We start from the raw sequence: 5,890 nt of genomic DNA, 5'->3' as shown, positions 1-5,890 counted from the left end.
CTGCGAACTTCAAATCCGAGCTCAAAGATTTAGTGAACTCTCCTAGAGTCTGAGCTCGGAGCCTCCCTAGCAAGCATAACTGGAGCTCGGATACATAGAATTCGAGTCTACAATCCTGACCGAGCCCAAAGGTCTGAGCTCGGCGCCAAAAAGTCATTTTTTATCGAACATAATCTTGATAACGTAGCGAGCGTAATCCGAACCTAAGTCTACGGGCCTAGCCAAACTCGGATACTTGGATAAATCAGTTAGAGGAAAAGAAGTAAGTACGAACTGGCAAAAATATTCTTTCATTAAGGAAGAGCCCAAAGGCTTAAGTACAAAATTGAGAGTCGGCCAAACAACAAGTTTAAAGGCCGACCTCGTTTACAACAATAAGGAAAACAAAAAAGACTAAGTCCTAAGGAACGGCGGCTGCACCAGCATCACCCTCGAGGTCGTCGATTGCGATGACCTGAGGGCCTTTCGCGGGCGCTGGCTCTGAACCCTCTGCGGCGACCTCGGTCGGGGCCTCGTCAGTAGCCCCGTGAGCCCCCTCGGCGACCTCGGTCAGGGCCTCGTCAGTAGCCCCGTGAGCCTCCTCGGCGACCTCCTCGGGGGGAGCCCCTGATGTCGCCTGATCGGCCATGCTGGCTTCGATCTCGGCGAGCTCCTCCTCGGCCGCGATAATTGCGGGAACCTCGTCCTCGGTCCCATCACTCAGGCCCATCCTCGGACGGATCCCCGAAAGGTCGAGCTGGGGGCAATATCGACGCATTTGTCTTCGAAAGTTCTCGAAGCCCCGGAGGAACCCGTCCATGGTTTCCTCCTCCAGCATGTCGTGGAACTCTTCAGACTCCTTGAAGAGCTCCACGGCATTCTCCGCCCGCTCGAGTGCCTTCTTCTCCCGAGCCTCGAGCTGCTCAATTTTTAGGCGGAGGACCCCGCCCTCATACTTATAGCCGGCGGCTTCGGAACGGGCCTCGGCCAAGCGCGCCACGGAGGCACACAACGCTGATCTCGTCAAGGAGTGTGCAGCTCTCTCCTCTTCGAGTTCATCAATGATGGCTCGCCGACTTGCCTCTGTGGCCTCCCTCTGCGCTACAGCTTCCGCTAGTGCGGCCTCCGCCTCAGCTAGCCTCTTCTCGGCCGACTCCAGCTGTTTCTGAAATCGCCGAGATTCATTCTGGCATTCTGAGGCGATGAACACCAGAGTGTCTACTTCATGGATATGCTGCAGGAAAAGATAGCGATGAGTAAGAATCGAAGGAAACACTGACGACTAAAACCAAAATAAGAGAATATCTCACCCGAGCAGTGTTACAATACGTCTGGTCGATAATCTCCTCAAGGCCGAGAGCTCCAAACTCGGCCCGGTCGGCTGGGAGCATCGCACGACGAAAGACAGCCCGCGCGACATCGCCATCCCGGAAGGCCGAGCTGCCCTTCGGGATCGGAGACTCTGGCTCAGCCGATCCCCCCTCAGAGCGCCCACCGGCCCCTGAGGAACTTGCCCCGCCCGAGCCCAGGGCAACAGGACGAGAAGGGCCCGGAACCCCGGGGCCCCTGCTCGGCTCAGGCCCCGAGCGCCGCAGGTGAATGACTGGCCGGCTCGCCCGCTGGGAAATGGGAGCAGGACTGGAGCTCTCCCCTGAGAAGACCCCGAGGCCCCAGCCCCCGAGCCCCTCACCTCGGCAGGGGCAGAAGTGGTGACCAGCCTGGCCTTCTTGCGGGGCTTGGGCACAGCCTCGCCGGTCTCGTCCGACCTCCTCTTCAGCCAGGCGAAAAGGGACGCGTTGCTGGTCGGCATATGAGGAATATCTGAAACAAAGAGAAAAATTTCTGTTAAGTATCGGACTGCGTCAGGAGAACAAAAAGAAGAAACAGATGGGGCGGGAACTGAAAAATGAAGGAGCAGTACAACTGCCCTTACCCTCGGGGCGCGCCGAGCTCGGGCCGACGTGCACCAGAGCTTCTTCAGTCAAGAACTCGGTCAGAAGGATGTCCCTCCCGAGACTCTGCAGAGCATCAAAGGCCCTCTGCTCCTCCACCGAGAGACCACTAAGCCTGTTCAGGGCCTTCAACCCGGGACGCCCCCACCTCGGATCGAACCCCCACGAGAGCTCGGAAGAAAGAAAGAAAAATTTCCCCTTCCACTCGTGAATAGAGGAAGGGGCACCTCGGAAGAGCGACAAGCCGCTCCTCCAAGCAAAATATAACCACTCCACATCCGTCGGGTTCGTTTTGAGCATAAAACACCGGCGGAATACGCTCACCGAGGTCGGGATCCCATGCGCTTGGCAGAGGGACGCGAACCCGATGATGGTCCTCCACGAGTTCGGAGTGAGCTGTGCTGGCGCGAGTTGATACTCCACCAGCAAGTCATTTATGAACTCATGCAGGGGGAACCGCAGGCCGGCCCAAAGTGCATCGACATACACTCCGACCCGACCTGGCGGAGGTCTCGTCACCCGATCTTCCGGCCCCGCAAGTTCGAGATGAAACCCGGGTTGAAAGAAGAACCGGGAACGGACCAACTCCAGTTCCTCCTCAATCAGAGTGGACCCAACCTCACCGAAACCGAGACCCATCCCAAAAAGGAAGAAGAAAAGGAGAAAGGAGTAAAAAATGAACATGAAGAAGAAGGAAGAGACAAGTATCTAAAGAAAAGGAGAAAGCCTCCGAGCCAACATGGGAGAACGACCTACTGTAAGGTCACCGGAGTATCGCCGAAAATCGCCTCCAAACGTCGCCGGGAAGGTTCAGCCGCAGTCGGGGAAGAAGAAAAGAAAGGACAACGGCGGAATCAAACAAGGGAGACCTTTCTAGGGCAAAGTCGAGGGCTTATATAGACCCTCTCGACGGCCCAGATCGGCAGGGCTAAAACCCGCCTCCCATCTGGATTGCGCCGCGTGTCCGCCCCGAGAACCGAAGCAGCGCATTTATTCTGGGTGGACGCCTCGGATACGGGATCAAGGCACCGTCCCATCGGATCCCGGAGCCCCATCATGAGCCCGCTACTCAAAACAGCTTCGAAGGACGAAAGGGCGTCGTCTCCTCTCCCTTCATTAAAAACGCCCCGAGGCGCGCGGAATGCCGGCATAATTTAAACCTCCCTAACCCCCACCGCTGCAATAAAAGCAATTACTTCCCACGTCCCAGCTCGCCAATAGCTTGGACTTGGAAGTTGGGGGGTAGTGTTGAGGGAAATACAAGTCACCCTAAAACATATGGTCGGAAGTACCCAACCTTAGGACGACCGACCTGACGCCCGACCTTAGACGACCGACCTGGCGCCCGACGCCGGACGGCTTGGCGCCAGATCAGGCGCCCAACTCTGGGTTCTCGACCTCAGAACGTCCGACCTCGGAAGGCATCCGATCCCTAGAAGTCAGACCTCACTAACCGCCCGCTACTGTCACGTCCATCTACGGCCCAGCTCGGAACCACGCCTTAGTCGGCTTACTCAACAATTAATGAGCATGGTCTCTGCAGACCTCCGGCTTACTCAACAATTAATGAGCATGGTCTCCGCAGACCTCCGGCTTACTCAACAATTAATGAGTATGATCTCCGCAGACCTCCGGCCTACTCAACAATTAATGAGTATGATCTCCGCAGACCTCTGGCCTACTCAACAATTAATGCTTATGACCTCCGGCTTACTCAACAATTAATGCGCATGGTTCCTGCCGTTTGCTGACCTCCAGTTCCCCATAGCAGGTCAGTTCGGCTACGTCCAGTCCACCGCGACAACTCCTTGATTCCGACCTCATCCTCTACAGCAAGGCATTAATTCATGTGATCACCCACCAACTCACGCGACGTACTCAGTCGTACGGCGACCTGGTCCCGTCGCATCACAGGTAATCCAGCATCCCATTATAAAAGGAGAGCCCCTCTATCGTAAAAGAGGGGAGGGAAAGGAAAAGAAAAACTCAGGTCATTCTCCCTCTACTCATATATTCCCCCTCTGACTTAAGCATCGGAGGACCGGCGCCGGAAATTCCGGCCACCGGCTTTTTGCAGATATCCTAGAGGACGCCGTCCGCCGACGGACCGCCGCCACCCGCAGCCCATCGATCCCCACCGGAGCTCCTCCTTCTCAGCCGGCGGCCGCCCCCGGGTCCAGTTTCCAGCAACAATGATTGTAAAGGGAAAATGTATGAAAGAATGTTTACCTGTTCCCTAATAAATATCTAATGACTCTTTAAAATATTCTTTGCTGAAAGTTGAGGAACTTGTTTTGCTGTAAAGAAAAGCCCGGTGTGCTGCTTTTTTGTTTACTTGGGAGGTGCCTAAGGTTAAGGTATTAACTCTTTCACGGCAGGCTGATTTTCCATATATAACAATTGTGGGTTTCCGGTTTCAGGAACACCAGCAGTCAAATATCACCATCATACACCTCTGACGGGAAGTATGTTGTATGCGCTAGTGAGGACTCCGTGTGTATATGGATGCGAGATCCGGCACGCAGCCTTGGCTCTGGGGGATGAAGCAAAGGTTGGAATACTACCCGATGGACCGCGCCCCCCTCCCACCCCCCAAAAAAAGGTTGGAATACTACCCGATGTCACGAACACTCAAATTGTAAAGATGTGTCAGGCGCAATCCCATGGCCCGGCGGTGCAAGTAACCGTGGGCCGTCTCTGCCGTCGTGGTCCCAAAGGTATACTCATGAACGTGGAGAGAGCAGCGATTCCCAGATGTCCGCAACCTCCGAGGATTACGTCCCCAGCAGCAGGAGACATCACCCGCCTCTTCCAAAGAAGAGTGCCACGGACCAGACACAGTCCTGTGCAGACGATCAGATATTGGCAGTGAGTCATTTGTTTCATCTTGTCCTTCTTTGATCTGGTCTGGTGCAGCATCCTCTTCGATTTCAGAACCTGGCACCTTTTCGCCATCCCTGTCATCTTGGGGGTGGTCTTTTGCGGGCAGCAACAGGACCAGCAACATTGGCTCCGCAAATGCATGGGGTCTAGTGGTAGTGACAGCTACTCGAGGAGGGGATATTAGAATATTCTAATGTCAGAACAAGCTCTGAATGAGCTGTGTTGGGCTGAAGTTGATAGGCCCAACTGACCTCAGCCCATGGCCTGAGGAGGAGTTCCATCTTCCTCACTATGATGGGGGCTAATTCCGAGGCAGCTTTGTGGCCACTTTTAACAGCCGCCGATTACGCTCAATCGGTGCGAGAATTACTGTGGTGAACGAGCCACGTTCCCTTTGAAAACCCCTATAAATTCTCTATTTCTCAGTGATCGACCCATCTTTGAGTCCCACCGAGCCTTCTCCTCTGGTGGCCGGTGTGCCACCCTAGCCAGCATCCATCTGAAATCTTCCCCATTTCTCTGCTTCCTTTGATTCCTCCCTTTTTTGAGCACCGCCGCTACCAATTGCCATTGGTTGAGCAGCCATGGTTGAGATCCTTTCTCTTCGTCGATGCGCTGGTGAGCTTCCCTTCCATCTTTCTTCTCTATTTTTCCTTTTGTCGAGCAATCACCCCTATTTTGGGCTAAACAGAGAATCTCATTAGCTTCTCTTTGCCAACCGCCATCGGCTATCGACTGGCTGTCGACTCCAGCCACCAAGGCCTGGTTGCTGCCAGACTTCCTCCTTCTTCCCTCTTCCCTCTTCCTTCTCTTCCCCCTTTCTCCTTGCTTTTTTAGCCATCAGGATTAAGAACTCTTTTGGGTCGTGTTGGGCCGTCTTCATCCAATTTGGTCCGTGTTCATCCAATTTGGGCCGTGTTCATCTATTTTGGTCCGTGTTCATCCATTCTGGGCCGTATTCAATCCATCTTGGGCCGTGTTCATTTATTTTGAGCTGTATTGGGCTGTGTTCATCCATTTTGGGCCAAGAGGAAAAAAAATTACTCCCCAACTCTCCTTTAATCGAGTAGACTTAA

Source organism: Phoenix dactylifera, chromosome 14 (assembly GCF_051530095.1).
Source record: "Phoenix dactylifera cultivar Ajwa chromosome 14, Ajwa_hap1_PhDact_Kaust_v1.1, whole genome shotgun sequence".
In the NCBI taxonomy this organism is placed as follows: domain Eukaryota; kingdom Viridiplantae; phylum Streptophyta; class Magnoliopsida; order Arecales; family Arecaceae; genus Phoenix; species Phoenix dactylifera.
Note: the sequence above shows the minus strand (reverse complement) of the source record.